At 35.4% G+C, this 16993-nt stretch overlaps 1 protein-coding gene and 1 long non-coding RNA gene across 2 annotated transcripts in view; one reads left to right on the forward strand and one right to left on the reverse strand.

The window, feature by feature from the left end:
- Positions 1-16993, forward strand: part of LOC120428762 (Ig-like and fibronectin type-III domain-containing protein 1) — a 382047-nt gene that overhangs the window by 356226 nt on the left and 8828 nt on the right. The gene's annotated exons all lie outside the window — the stretch shown is intronic.
- Positions 6037-6872, reverse strand: LOC120432069 (uncharacterized). Its single transcript, XR_005608009.2, has 3 exons — positions 6697-6872; positions 6495-6577; positions 6037-6428 (listed from the first exon to the last, which is right to left on the reverse strand). It is a non-coding gene; the product is annotated as an uncharacterized LOC120432069 (long non-coding RNA).

Raw genomic sequence — 16993 nt, forward strand, 5'->3', positions numbered from 1 at the left:
TTGGCAAAAATTTTACCACACACGGACATCACTCGAACTCCACGGAATTTATTTTCTCAAAATTCGAGGGTTGGAGATAGGCGAGTTCTGTCAAGGTGAATCGATAGAGCGTCTAAAATCGATGCAGTGTGATTTTTTGACGATTTTTCCGAAGAAAATTCATGCTGAATCGACATATTTACGAAGATGAAAATGACGTCCAGCCTTAAAGTAAAACCTATACCTTTCTTTAGTAAGAAAGGCAAAAAACTAACAAAAATTCGCTTCGTTTAATACCCATATTTCAAATTATGAAAATTTGAGTATTTTCGAAAAATACGGTATTTTGTGAACAATTTTGAGTACATATTTATACACTGAAACTTACTACATTTTCAAAAAATATATTCCTAATTAAAGCATTGAATATTTTATATAATATGAGTGAATTTTAGAAGATTTAAAAATTAGTTATCGTCCATTATCAGCGATAAGATTATCGCCGATAGAATTATCGAAATAACGATAGCGATAATGATAAATTATCGTTATCGTCCCGATCAATATTTTAATCAAGTTGAACGAAGGATATGCAGAATATCAATAAAAACCATTAATAATAATAATAAACCGACACACAAAAACAAAATACAGCGTTCGACAAGGGATGACAACGACATAATTTATGAATACAAAACCTAAAAAAAACTTCATTTCCCTGATTTTTTTACCAGAATACACAATTGAATGTCACACAAAAAAAGGATCTTGATGCATATTTTTTTCAATATTGCTTTGGAAATACACTACAATTCCATTTTAATTTACGCAATTTTGTTTGTCTACGTATAGCTACTTTGACTTTTTCAACAAGGCTTGGTACTTTTCAGAACCATTAAAATGTTCACGAAGGAGTTTCTTGTTTCTAGCGACAAAAAAATCATAAACCCTCAGCATTTTTAAACTTCTTATAATTGAGGTTTCGGATAATCAAATCTGTACAGAAGTTTCATACAAGCAATTTGACTTTGTGAAAACACAGAAAAAAATTTTTAATATTCATCAGGGCATGTTAACAGACATTGTTTTAAAAAAAATGTGTAATATTACAACAGGAACTGATAAATTTTCATCAGGTTCACATTTTTACACATTTTCAAAGTGAAAGTACTCAAAAAGAGGGAAAATTCAACCAACCAAATTTTCAACCTTCCAAAATTCAACGTTTTTTTTCTGAGCACAAATCCGAAGAAAATTTTAAATTTTCTGAAAAAAGGTAATTCAAGTCATGAATAAATCACGGTGAATACATCTGGTATAACTTGTTCCACCTATTATCATACCAGCAGCTGTTGCGTAATTTACACATCATCTAATGATCTAATCGCCCGTCTTCCTTCAACGTAGGTGTTCGCAGCTCTCTTCTTCTTTTTGTACATGATTCAGCTGACAGCTCCTCCACACCTCCCCCTCTCCTCAAGAATCAGAACCACACTATCAGCCAAAGTTCATCTGCCGCGGCTCTTTGACGTGACGCGTGGCGCCAACTTCAAAGACTCAACCCCATCAACGCACACACGATGCTCTTCTACTTCTGCTGCGGCTGCTGCATTCGTTCGTTCATTGCCCATTTACACACTTATTATTCGCGTTGCGTGCGTACATGCCGTTGCACTTTACTCCGCGATCATGACGCAGCAGACTGCTGGAGTCGTAACTTGCGCGGTTGTATCAGCAGATTTTCACTTGTTCTAATTGTAGCATTCGACGCTTTTGAAAGTACCTTCTAGAAGTGCAGTGGGTGCATCTCCCTCTCGGAACGCAACTTGTATGCACGTTTTAATGAATTTGATAAAATCTGCAAGTTTAATGGCATAATCCGTTCTCGTGAGTGGTGCGTGATTTTGCACACCATTCGCCGTGCACAATTTATGAGCGACGTAAACAAATGCTATTAAACATTAATAGATGCAAAAAGAGCCCCCCTTTCAATCGAGAAGCTTTCATTTTGGGGTCAATTAGCCGTGGCTTTGCTTTAATTGCACCTGGTACCCCATATAGAGTGGTGACGGTACAGTGAAACCGAACTATGGTGGCAAGTGGGCGCGACCGTCTTCGCGAGCTCAAGCTGCTCTGGCTGGAAGGATGTAAACCGTAGCCCACGGATCAGACATTTGCATTAAAATGCAGCTCAAGGAGGCGTCAAGTACCGGTTTATGTGTAGCAGCAGCAGCAGGCACTTGGTTCAAACACTTTTGAGCCATTCTTTTTTGTAAAGTTGTTGCAATTTGCAGGTTGGCTGGGCCTTTTCACGACTCAGTGAAGGCACAGCCCCAGAAGCAGGTTGTCACGTTTTGCAGCTATGGGTTTCGAAAGAAGACTTTGTTGACGGAGTTCCAACAGGTTGGGATCAGAATTGCGATGAAATATACATAGTTAAAAATCAACAAAACTCGATGTTCAAAAATTAAATTTTATCATAGCTCCTGAGTTCGATATTTTTTAAAGCTAACCGACTCCGAATCCAACTTCTCAGAATTTGTCGACAGTCAATGGAGTCTGACTGACTCCAATTTCGCAGCCGTTATGAACCCTTTGTATTTCAGGAAACTAGAAATTCGAAGGCTTCTGTTTTGTCTTGTTTTATCTCTCATTGAAATCATTTTTATGAAAAGGTTTCATCGGGACACAATAAAAATGGCTCACTTCCAATTCAGCTACCTATTTATACTAAGTTGCAAAGTTGTGGACTCGCTATAGAGTGGTTCTCTCCGTTTTTGCAAATCGATTTGGTCTAAAATATGAATGAGAAAAATTATACTTGATTTGAAAATTTTGAGATTTTCAGGAATCAGAAATTTCACAAAAGTTTCTTCTGTTGAAAATTACCAGCTAATTAGGTGACACTTTGAAATCAATTCGTCGGTTCGACTTCTTTGTGGGTTCCAGAGAGAAAATTGTAGGAAATTTTCTCAGCTTATCAAAATTGTCTTTTTTCAGGGGTGCTTTTCTTTCAATAAGTATTCTAAAAATCTAAAAAAAAAACTTTATTTAAAAATGCAAAAAAAAAAAAACAATCATAAAATTTATTTCTAAAGGTAGCTTTGACTTGAATACGGTATATTTTATCAAAGAAATTGTAATGTATTTTTCGATTGCAAATTAGATTTTTCTTTAAAAGTGATTTTTAATAATTTTATGTTTATACAAGCCTTACCCGACAAACTTCGTCTTGTCTCCTTTTTTGTATTTTGACGTTTTGAGCTTTTTGCTTATTCAGCCTCCTGTGATCAAAATTTGATTTTACGTAACTATCTCCATACAATTTGCCGATGCTCCGGAATCGGTTCCAGAGTGGCCAAAGTTTTAATTTTTTGGCGTAAAAACCTTCCTTGGGCTTATACGAACCAAACGCAACAAAAAGCACCTCGATACGACGCACCGTATTGAACTGATTCGCGTTCGAACAAAACCATCGTAATTTTTTATATATATAGATAGATTTTCGATATTTTCCAAAAAACACTTATTTTTTCTAAATATTTATATCTCCTAAACCAGATTTTGCACCATCAATAAGGCGACAAAAAAAATCGACTCTCGACTCAATTCTTTAGGTAAAAATAAGTAACTGTGCCAATTTTGAGCCAAATCGTTTAAGGTTTAAGAGTCGCTATATATCGTTAAAGCTGGTGGAAAAAATCTTTTCATACAATAACATCTTTTTTATATCACCAATAACTCATCAGGGTTAACTCGGATCGTTTTGCGATCATCGACAAAGTTGTTTGTTATAAAATTTTACATAAAAATCTCATACTTGACAATGATCCGACACCACCTTTTGGTGGAATTTTGAAATGCTTGCTTTTCCCCATATTTTTTTCGAATTTTTCCCATACAAATTTCAACGATTATTAGCGACCCTTAAATCATAACCGGTTTGACTCAAAATTTGACAGTAACTTATTTTTACCTAAAGAATCGAGCCAGGGGATATCTCTTAAGATTTTTCAAAAAAAAATGTTTTTCTTGTCACCCTTACCATCACGCACTATGGATCTGAAAATGTCTTTTTAGACCCCAAAAACACATAAAAAAATTAAAAATTAAAATACATGTTTTGAGAATTTAACCTCTTCTTTCTGAAAAGTCCAAATCACATCCAACAACTTTGTCGAAGACACCAAATCGATCAGAAAAATCCTTCTCAAAATACAGAATTTTATACATTTACATAGGGGAGAGTGGGGAGACTTGATCCCCTTTTTTTGTATCGCACATAACTCTGTCAATTTCTCACAAAACTATGATCTTTTTGCATGAATTGAAAGCTTAAACATTCAACTATGTTTGGCTGATAAGGGTATTTCATCAGATAAACTTTTCGAATCATGCCAAGCGTTTTAAAAAAATATTTTAAACCGGCATTTTCAAAATGTTGGGGGTAACTTGATCCCCCTTTCAACATTTTGAAGAAATCTTATGCAAAATGTTTCTTATTCATCCAAACTTTTAATTTTCTATAAGTTACAGCTATTTCACATTAAACCTGTACGTTTGTGTTCAAAATATTACAAGTTTAGCATGCAAAACATTTAAAAACATAAAATTTTCTTTTTTAGACCAATATTGAGCATGTTTACAAAAGCTGGTAATTTTTGTTTATAAAACTTTTGAAAAATGGTTCAAACTGCAGTAAGTTATATACAACTATACTAAAGAAAACTATGTACGAAAACCCCGCCCAATTATTTAATCTTGAGGCTGATTCCAGTGACTGTAAAAATGCAGGAATCAAGTCTCCCTAAACGCACTTTTTTAAACAATTGATTGTGAAAATAGTATGACGATAAATTTAAAGTCAAATGCGTAAGGGTTTTGGAGTTGATATGTTTATCAAACAATTCATGCATAAAAAATATTTTTTTGAATAATTTTTGTGTTTTCTATACTTATCAAAACAAAGAAAAAAGATCTCTTGGAAGTTTTTTGCAGCACTTCTTAGAAAAATGTGTGTAACTCAATCTAAACATTTTTTAATTTTTTTCTTTGTTTTCTACAATGAGTTTTAGTCAATTTCGCACAACTTTCTAGAACAAAGCTAATTGTTTTACCCACATGCTGACGAGATACAGGCTTGGGATCAAGTCTCCCCGGGGATCAAGTCTCCCCACTCTCCCCTACCCATGAGACTTGTCAGGAAAAACTCATGATCCAAATTGCTTTTTTTGACATATATAATGTATAGACAGAATAAAAACAATACAATTTGAAATTCGCTTAAAAAATTGCGAAATCATAGATAACTACTCAAGAAAGTTGTTTGGTCTAATACCTAGTTGCAAAATTATGAGTAAAAGAAAATATTTTTTTTAGAAAATTATCCTAAAAGAAGCCGGAATTAGATGGTCCAAATCAGTGAAGGTCGAATCCAAAAGTGCATGTTGTATGTGCTTTTCTCATATTTTTTAAATTTTTGATTTAAACTCTTAATTATATTACACAGAAAAAAATATTTGTGTAAATTTACATTATTTATCATGTACCAAAAGGTATCATGATAAATGATGTATATTTACATTAGATTCATCGGAAATTTACATGACTTTCATTGTAAACATTGTCAATCAAAATATTTTGAAAACGTGTAAATTTCCAATGAAAATAATGTAAATTTGCCAAACCAAAAAAATTTTTTTGCTCCGCTGGATCCAAAATTCGCTTGTTTTACGAATTCTAGATCCAACGAAGCAATACTACAGACTGTCTGGGGAAACAGACTGGCCAATGCAAAATAAACAGGCACTGGCAACGTATGTTTTGCGCTTGCAACATTGCCAGTTTTGTTGGGCGTAAAAGGCGTTTGGTGTCCAGCGGGTTTGGTGTCCAGAAACATTGGCCAATCTGTTTCCCTAGACAATCTGTAAGCAATACACCTTGTTGAGAGTAAAGAAAGTTTGTTCTGTCTCTGTTACTTTCTGACTTTTTTAATTTTATTTTAAAATCAATGTGCTAACATAAAACAAGTCGCAAGTGTCATGTAGAATGGTTACGAAAAAGAAAAGGTAAGCAAAACTTGAGACAAAAATACTGAACTATCTAAAGAGCATATGCATTTTCCAATAGGCTACTTACCTGTAGATAGTCTATAGACCAACTACAGGTTCACAGGGTTAATCGCTTCCAGATGCAACCGGACGCATCTTAAAGGAAATCGAAATTGGACACCACCCAGCCAGAAGCGGGCAATCGCCAATCGCAGCAAGCCACCCACTGGTATCTTAAGCGCTCGCCATCATTTCGCGCAAACGTAACCGCCTTGCCTTCGGGGATGTCCAACAGCTTGATTTCGATTTGATCAATGGCAACACATCGTCGGGTGCCATCATACACTGACAGGAACGTGGACACCAGCCTGGAGACGGACGCTGTACTGACGCATGCATCTAAATAGGACAAGCAACGAAGTTTTAGTTTTGGTTTGTGGATTGCGAAGAATAAACGGGACTTACCTCCGTCTATAATATAGGTAAATGCGGCGCTCGATCTGACCTTGTTTGACCGGGGAGCTAAGGTAACCGAACCACTTTCACACCTGTAACAGAGAAAAAACATATCATTAACCTGTGAACTGGTTCGTAGCAGAAAATCCCTCAGGGGCAAGTCTCTGCCAACAAACTAAGTCTTGTCTCCGACTTGCTGCGCATTTCTTACCTTCGACCGTGACAGCACGGTAGCCTGATCACGTTCTGAAACACTCCGTGGACATTCGCCAACCCGGATAGTAAACGCTGAGCCACACAAATTTGCCGAAGGAAAACTTTTTCCTGTGTTGTTTTTCGACTTTCGCCCCTCTGTTCCTGTTCTGTCAAAGATGCAATGCAATATAAACAATGTAGGTGTAGCGAAAAAAAGCTAAAGCGGTGCTAGCAAAAGATATAACAAATAAAATACATAAAAATTATACCTCACAGCTGCGCATGAAATAATTCAAGCAAAATATTGTAAATGGGCCAACGTGAATTTGTAAAAACAATGCATTTTTTAATATGAACATACACTGACAAGGGCTTAACACCTAAACTCCCAAGCTCGAGAAAAAGGGGGAATTTATATGGAAATTCCCCCTTTTTCTCGAGCTTGGAAGTTTAGGTGTTAATGCACTGTTTGTTTAGGCCGTTGCAAATATTTTTCAAAGTTTATGTCACCCACCAAAATTGGTCTGAAAAATCAGGGGGCAAAAAAAATATTTTTCCAAAAAACTTCAAAATTTCTATGAAATAGAAGTCTAATCAACTGAAAACAATCTAAAATGCATTTTTCTGCATTGATAATCATAGCACGAGTCATAGCATGTTTGGGATGTTTAAAAATGTTTTGAATTTTTATAAAATTGCAATGTACTCACTTGTTTTTCCGTGTGAATTATACCTTTTGGTTTAGTTCATTTTTCGATTTCCCCTGGTTGCCCCTTGCATCGCCGATAGCATTTTTGACAGGTAGTCTCACACGTTTGGAGGGCTTCAATAAATTAAATCTTTCGAACAAAACTAATCAAATTTTGATGTTCGCGTATTTTTGTTAAATTTACTAATCGAATCGCGATATTCCTTCATCCGATGTAGCTTAAGTGGCTTCGTTTGAGGATCTTTTCCGCAGGTGGACCAATCGTCGGGTTCTTCCGCTTTTCGTTGAAGGTGTACTGCTGAACGCCGGTGTCCGGGGCCAGTTTCTTCGAAAGCGGCCAAAGCATGTTTGTACTTGAGGCTTTTTTGGCTCCTGAAGGTTGGTTCCGGTATCGGATTACCGTATTACCGTACCGTACCGACTCAGTAAACACCTGTTAGCGATTCGGATCGTGTAACTCTGCTAGATTTTGACATCCTGCATCGGTTGCGACGGCGGAAAGACTAGTTCGAATCTTCATCGGCTTGAGAACGACCACAGAAGGCGTTTTGACCGTGACCCGCACTCCGACTTCCAACTTAGTGTCCACAAGAACATCGTTCAGCAGATTAACGTTCACCATCGAAGATTCGTTGTTTCTGGACTGTTTGTTGATTACGATAGCTTTGCGAAACTTGACCTCAACCCAGACGATGGTGCTGCTGAGAATTGAACGGTGTCAGCAGGCAGCAAAAGTTAAGGACGACGCACTGAGGTTGGTTAAGCGGTGTCAACGATTGCCACTTAGTCCGTACCTGAGTCCCGGACCCGCAATCGTCAAACACAATGGCCTCGTCCACATGAAAGAGGCAAGAGGTGCTCCGCCAGGTACGCCCTACGCTCGGGTGATTAGGCATTGCCTAGCAAAAACCCCGAGACTACAACGTTGAATATCTCGTAAGCCAGCGGGGCAAGTATCTAAAATTTAACATTTCGTTGGATATGAAACATTTTGAGAAGTTTAAGGTTCTTGAAACTTACCGTAATCGGCTCAACTCCTTCAGGAAGCTCTAGTAAATGCGTCACAGATTCCGCTTCGTCAGACCGACTACTTGCACCTTCCCGCCTTACCGATGATTTTTTTTTCTCCCAGAACCCAAAACAAAACAATATTCTACCAACCAACGCGACAAACCTCTCATGGATTTAGACGTGTTGTTAATAATCTATCAATTTGTCTGTCAAAATCGATTGAATCATCGAGCAATCTTTTGAAAACACTTCCACTCTCTTGCAAACAAACAACATGATTGAAAACAACTTTAAGCTGTCAAACAACATTTTCATTTGAATTTACACGATTCTTATTTACATGAAGACTATTTTACATTGAATTAGCCTTTTACATGATGCGTAATTATTCAAAAATGGCAAAACAATCGTGTATTTACATGAAATTCGACATTTACATTGTTTTTAAATTTACATTACAGTAGTTTACATATGATTTAAATGTTTACATCGTATTTCATTTTTACATGAAGTGAATTTACATGCAAAATGCGGTATACATGACGTGTAAATTCACCTATTTTTTTCTGTGTATTGCAAGTGACAACAAATTTGAACAAATTGAATTTGAACAAAATTTGAATAAAAATACATATAAAAAAACGACAGAATTCATGAAGAAATAATGTGTCATTTTACCTCAAAAATTGTTGTAAAACACTTTTATCAGCGATTAATTTACACTTCAAGTTCAATGTTTTCATGTTTAAATTCTCTTTATTCATATATTATTGAGTTATTGAATTTGAGTTTAAAAACTCAAATTACAAGTTATATTTTTATGATCGAATAACCCTCATATTTAAATAATGCTAATTGTTCCCTCTTTTTTTTTTCTTTTCAGGTAAGCTTCTTCAAACATGTCCAATCAAATTCAAACAGAGACCATAAGTTAATCCAACTCCGGAGAAAGTATGTAAAACATCAGTAACCAACTTGACCCGACTCACAGCGCGTCACTTCCGTTCAACTACCAGATACATTGTCGCTGTCAACCGTTTTTATTACCCCTCCTAAAACATGACTCTGGCCCGCTCGAGTCATTTATTCCAAACTCCGCCACACGACTTTAATTAAAACAAATCTCCACCCCGCGTGGAAGTCGGTCCGACACACACAACTTCTTGCAGTCCTTCATGGACTGAAAAAATACGGGGGCGTTTTGCACTCTCCGAAGTACTGCGAGCGCGTAGGTTGCATTTTATTTGCATGCTGCATCTCCTCTGCACCAGGTGATTTTTCTTTCATGAAAACACCATGCAGCGACCACACCTTTCACGTCGAGAGCGTGAAGTGTGCTGGGCGATCATGAAAATAGAGCATATATTTGAACGCGGGGGGAAACTTGTCTCTTGTAAACGATGTAGAAGACTGTAACTGTCGTGCTCTCTTCTTGTATGTGGCATCATGTGAAGAAAAGAGCTTATGTTGATGTCAGTAAACGCTTCAGTTTCGTCAAGGTATGATAGAGTTGGGCTTCCTGAACACGCTTCAATCAACAGAATATAATTTTAGTGTTTTTTTTTTTGCGAAATAATAAAATTACGATTTTGGTTACAAATTATATGATTCCGGGTTGAGAAGCCAGGCGCCTCCATGGTTTCATGCTGATAAAGAGAAATTCAATGGAGGTGATTGGTTTCTTAGAATAATTAGAGCAGTCACTGAGTTGGTCGCGTCCCCGATGACGATATCTTTAAATAGTCGTATTGCTTGCTTAAGGCGAATCCTACACTTTTTAAGATGCAAATATCTATGTCGATTCAAGCAAGAGAGTATTATGACAACACCTTGAAGAGGAAACGGCAACCAACCAGACTAGACCATACGACCAACGGCACTGCATTGCATTGCCCTGCCAGTCGAGTAATCGAGACCCGTGTCGTCAATCAGATTAGCAGTCTTATCAATTATTTTCCTCAATCGATGAACCGGAGTCGAGTTCAACACCGCTTATAGCTTGTACGGACCGTTTGTGTCGCAGCGCGACTTGGCGCCCCGTCGATTTATTTAAACAACAACAATTTCTCTTCATGACACGATTGGACACGGTAGCAGCAAAAAAAAACTTGATTCTTGAACTTTGATACGCATCAACGACAGTAGCAGCAGCAACTCGCTGATTTCAGGACTGTTCCGTGATCCGTGCATGATACGCGGACGGGACAATCCGCTTCTTTGTGCAACTTTATATCCACACAAGCCAAAAGGAATCAAAACATCCCCCGGCAGAAACTGAACCAGATGGCTTTCGGCTTTAATCTTGACCGCGCCGCAGACCTGTTCTACCCAGCGGCAGTGGAGATAGTAGTAACAGCGCTAATCCGCAGCTAAAATCCTCAATAAATTTCAGCTTTATGCAAATTCCACTGTATTCGTAAGTGAGACATAGTCTGGATTTTCACCGCAAGCCCCGCCGCCATATTGGAACTGTTTTACCCCTCGATTCTACCACAATGAAGTAGCTCCCCGTTTTTTTTTTGCTGCTTCACTTGTTTCGTTGAAATTCAAGTTTGCGCCCAAACCAACCACCAAAATTGGCGGCTTCACCTCAAAAGCTTGCCTCCATCAGCAAACGCTAATTAAAGGCTGTCGCCCTCTCCCCACTTGAATGGATTTCGGAGCTAACTCCGAGGAATTAACGCGGACGACGACGACGGGAGCTTCTTAAATTTGGATCAATTAAGGTCCTGCCCGATTCGCGAACAAAGCCCGGAAAGTGCCCTGCGGCGGCGCGCAGTCATGTTTCTTCTGTTTTTGGGCTGAAATGAAAGAAACGGTTGATTTTCAAATTAAATGAGATTGGTTGGAAGTGGAATTCGATTCGTGATAACCTGTTATTGCTTGTAAGGATGATCTGCGGAACTTGCACTTCTCAAAACGACTCAAATCTTCATCACCATTGACTTTCCTACAAAAGTGAAATCAACTAATTTCATAAACCATTTCATGGTATCCAGGGATGCCATATCTACGGATTTCTCCGTAGATCTACGGATTTCGGCCATTTCTACGGATCTACGGATTGATCTCCAAAATCTACGGATTTTCATACCGGCTGATAATTGTATAAAGGACGTGAAATTATATTTTTGCGTGATAAAAATGTTTTATGAAAACGTTTTGAACAATCTGTTTTACAAGAAGTTTTGAGGATCGTTAAATTGAAAAGTCGTTTAGGGGAAATGAGGCGATGGCTTAAATCCAGTGTAGCTTATAGATAAGTATTCGATCTAGTGGGTTAAGGTCACGTCAAGTCGATGATTGAAAAATAATTATGTTGGAGTGAATAAAACATTAATAAATAATTTAAAACAAAATCGTAACATAAGTTAAACTTAAGTTAAAAGGCAAATTTGGATTGAAATTAGAATATGTGGTGTGTATTTGGCCCAAGAAACAAAAAAATATCCCAAAACATCCTGTTTCTTTTAGGAATCAACTGTTAGCGCTTTGCAATGTTCTACAAAGTTATTATCCGGATCAAAACCTTTAACAAAAATTGAGAGTAGGAATATTGTATAGGGTTTTGAGTAACTTTCTCTAAGAAGAGGTTACAAGTGCATATTCCACATATTTTTTCCCGTGTTCATGAGGTCATTTTTAGTAACTTTTGCTATACGAAAAATGTTACTTTTCTTCAGGGGTGCACTATGGGTCCAAGGGGCCCTTGGCGAAGCATCAATTTGGCGCCCTCCTTAATATTTCCCCACTGTAATGAATTGATTTTAAATTCAAATGTTTGCCGATTGCTTTAAAGAATTCCGATTTAAAAATTGTAATTGGTTTATTAAACAGGTTGATAAAAAATCCCTAACCCAGTTTTCTTGATGCAGTATTTTCAAATCGATGATTTAATTGCTAGTTTCTATTTTCTACTTTAAATTGACATGAAATTTAAAAATACAATTTAAAAAAATCTAACATTGAGTCTTAATTTTTTTTGATTAATTTTAGCATTAATTTTTTTTTATTCGTGAAATCAAATTGATTTAAAATTCAAAGATTTTAAACAAAACTAAGGAAAAATATTTTTTAAACCATCTATAAAACATATTTCTTGTTTATAAATTTTATTATTTCTATACTTCTAAATTACCAAAACCAAATTTGCTTCGAGACATTTGTATGCCCAAAGCATTAATATGGTAAATGAGCAATTCTCTGAGATTTCGGTCATTCGATTTTTTGTATTTTTTAATCCGGCTGAAACTTTTTTGGTGCCTTTGGTATGCCCAATGAAGCCATTTTGCATCATTAGTTTGTCCATATAATTTTCCATACAAAATTTGGCAGCTGCAGCATGTCCATACAAAAATGATTTATGAAAATTCGAAAATCTGTATCTTTGGAAGGAATTTTTTGATCGATTTGGTGTCTTCCGCAAAGTTGTAGGTATGGATAAGAACAACACTGAAAAAATATGGTAGCCGATAATTTTTTTTTAGTGATTTTCTATTTCACTTTTTGTCATTAAAACATGACTTGCAAAAAACACTATTTTTATTTTTTTATTTTCTGATATGTTTTAGGGGACATCAAATGTTAACTCTTCAGAAATTTCCAGAATAGGCAAAAAATCTTTGAGTGAGTTAGAAATTTTTGAATCAATACTGTTTTTTTTTTAAATCGAAATATTGGTCACAAAAATTTGTCAACTTAATTTTTCGATATAAAATCAAATTTGCAATGAAACAAATACTTTAGTGACATTTTGATAGAGTGCACCGTTTTCAAATTATTGCAATTTTCAGGTAACATTTTTAAAAATAGTAGCAGTTATTCATTCGCAATTCGCAATTTTCAGTGTAAGAACGGGCCTTGACCGATCTTATGCACCAGGTTCCCGACGAACACGCACTGCCCTTACACCTACATCTCACCCTTGCTCTGAGTCAGTACGAGCAGCACGCTAGAACACGCTTTGAGTGTTCGTGCCAGGCATGCACACCTTCTTTTCCGGTTACGCATTTTAACTCGGCCGGGGGTGGTACATTAAGTAGGGTTTGATGTAAGTATAAGCGCCTAACCATTTATAGTGTGCCTATCAACTTTCATTAAAGCAAAAACTGTTTTTTTTTAGTTTGAATTCAAAAACTAGTTGTTATTTTACTGTGTATTGTTTTCTCCTGAAATCTTCCCTATTGTTGAGTCGTGTTTATCTGTTGCTATTTCTTTTGTCGCGGTGTTTTGTTACAATTTTTGGTCCTAAGCATTTTAGAAAAGTTTTTCAAAAGTACAATAGTAATATTTGCGTTAATCCTTTAATCATCTCATAAATTGAGTCAGGGCTCGAACCTCACTTGATTAATAAAAAGGTGAAGTTTTAAAACAATGGACATTGAAAGAAATATACTATGTAAAGAATCAATAGTAAAAGAAAGATAGTAATTTATGAAGAAGATAAAGAAATTAACAATAGTTAATAAATAGAGGTAACAAACATGCTTGTATTGAGGGCAATTTACAGGGAAGATGAGAAATTATTGAAATAGATAAATAAAGAAAAGGCACATGATAAACAAAATTGACATCGCTGCCAAATTAAGGGAAAGCAGACAGTTTGTTGCAGCAGCATCAATTAGTAAAATAGAGTGGAAAAGCGTTGAGAAATAAGAGAATCAAATAAGTAAAATCGAAATCAAATGGAGAATAGTAAACAAAAGCCGTTTAAGAAAATCAGTGAAAAATAAACAGATGATAGATGGTAGCTGGAAATGGAAAGGAGAGAGGAAACCCCGTTCTGCAACGTTCAGGTACATCCACAGCAGTTGACTCAACATACAGCGAATCTAAACAATACCGTCTACAATCACAAATAACTTCCCTTTCCCACATTGACGCGCCCCTTTCTTCTAGCCGTCTCGACTCTGACCCTCGCTGGTCAAAGGTTTACGATCCGTTTCCACAGGCCACCAGCTAGGTCATCATGAAAACCAAGCCAACGTGGAGGTAAGAAAATAGGACACTTGCAAGGAACCAGAGCTATACTGTCCTGATCAAGAAAGATCTAACAGGACTACGGACGTAGTCAGTGACGCTCCTTCCAGGATGTTCCTCGCCTGAGCGTCAACTGAAGAGATATCATCAGAATCATTCGCACTTGGCCTGCAAAAAAAAAAAAAAAAATAGTAGCAGTTATTCATTCTTTCAAATTGGTGCCCATGTTTGCCCACTCTTGAAAAACATATTTTTGAAAAGCTGAGAAAATTCTCTATATTTTGCATATCCCCTAAAACATATCAGAAAATAAAAAAAAAATGTTTTTTTTTTTGCAAATCAAGTTTTAGTGACAAAAAAGGGAAATAACAAATCACTATTTTTTACCGTTTATCATATTTTTTCAGTGTAGGCCTTATACATACTACTTTGCCGAAGACACCAAATCGACCAAAAAGATCCTTCCAAAGATACAGATTTTCGAATTTTCATAAATCAGTTTTGTATGGACAGCTGCCAAATTTGTATGGAACATTATATGGACAAACTAGTGATGCAAAATGGCTTCTTAAAGCATACCGCAGGCACCAAAAAAGTTGCAGCTAAAAATACAAAAATTCAAATTAAAGAAAAAATACCGATTTCGTAGAGAATTGCTGAAATGTGTTAATTTTGGAAAAATAACGCTGCAATATCCCAAAACCTGAAAACCATGTAAAAATTAAAAAAAAATATAGACAATTTGTAACTTTTCTCCATACCAGCACGTGCCTGATTTTTTTTTGTACAAAAAAAGATAAAAGCAAAATTCATATAAATGTTTCAAAAAATGTTTTGTTAAAAATGTTAAAATTTTATCATGCAATTGTTTTTTTTTTTTGAATTTATGACATTAATATAATATTTCATGAACGGTCATACGCAAACAATTTTCGAAAACCGCCGTAGGCCAGATAAAATGCCTTCGCTGCCGGATGTTAGGTAGCCCTGCCTAGGATCTGCGGAAAATTTAAAATTTTAAGAATTTAAATATTTAATGAATGAATCTTGAAAAACAAAATTTTGCTGTTCGGGTGACATTTTGAAAACTATTTTTTTTTTCTTTATATTTAAGTGGTTGTATCGCAAGAACAAAAAGACAAATCTACATTGATTATGAGACGATTTTATCAAAAATCTGCACTTAAATAAAAACTAAAAAAAAATAAATGAAATGGACACTTATGAAAAAAAAAAATTTCTTTGTAAAAGCGTTATCAAAATTTCTTAAAACTGCTTTTCCATTGCAAGTTCGATTGTACTTTCAAAAATGCAGTTTAAAATGTTTTGCGTGAAAATTGTATAAGTCACGGCCAAACATAAGTTTTTTTTTGAAAGAAATTACAAATTTTGGGAATTCAAAAGTTAATTATAAAAATGTGTATTTTTTTTTGTTAAAGTTAAAAATCATATTTAGCATGTCTGCGATCGATTAAAAAATATTTTGATTTTTTCCGTTGTACATTACTGCAAAAAGTTTTTTTCTGCGAAAAAAATCGTCAGTACTTAGACATTTTTAAAACTAATGATTGCAAACAACTGGGCAGATGTAAAATGCATTTCAAAACACTATTTCAAAAAAATATTTGCAACGGCCTTAAAAATATGAAAATCTTAGCCGATAGTTCATTCACAAGATAATTTTTTTTGTTTATTTACAAACCACTTGAAAACGTTGCAAATGTCATGTAAGTTATATTATATGTAATATGAAGGTTTATAAAATTATAAAACAATGATGTGAATAAGACTGTGGAAATATTTTTCTATGTAATACACATAAATTCAATGTTGCCTTTTCTTCTAAATAGGGTTCCTAACAAATTATGGTAAACCATTTTTTATAATAAAAAATTCAAAGTTGTCTTGAAAATAGGAGTGCAATCAACTCAACAATAAAATGCATTTCCCTGAGTTTATAAGACACATTCTCCGGGTTAGTATGCCAGTAGGAAAATTTTAAAACTTGATTTAATGGCGAAATATATGTTGTGATTCCACTTCGGAATCCTGAATTATATCCGATTGTTAGGAAACATTTTTCCAAAGCATATCATATTTAGAAAATAGAATAAATTTCTCGTCGAAAAACATGAACGTAGAATTGCAACCGAAACGTTCAACCCTTAGCCCAATGTCTTATGACAAATTTATTTACTTTCAGAATCTGTAAAAATATTGAGGATGTTTTCTTTGCAACTTCCGAGTTACAGCAAAAAATTGAAAAAAGAAACGTCATTCTGTCACGGCACAATGTATCATAAACGTATGCTATGTCCATGAAAAAACATATTTTCAAAAAATCATTTATATTTTTAAGTTTATGTACAGTAGCACAACTGTGGAAATATAGTTTCGTAAATGAGGCATGAAATTTGAAATTATTTTTTTGTTGATCTTGATAAAACCTTAATTCAATTTTAGTAGAAAAAATATTTGAAAAGAAAACTATTTGTTTTGTAAATTCTATAACCCCTAGCTAGAATAAAAATATTTTGGCTTCCCAAGACACCAACCACCTGGATTTTTTTTAACAAGTCTACGGATTCGACTTCCACCAGACCTGGCATCCCTG

This window comes from Culex pipiens, chromosome 2 (genome assembly GCF_016801865.2).
Source record: "Culex pipiens pallens isolate TS chromosome 2, TS_CPP_V2, whole genome shotgun sequence".
NCBI classification, from domain to species: domain Eukaryota; kingdom Metazoa; phylum Arthropoda; class Insecta; order Diptera; family Culicidae; genus Culex; species Culex pipiens.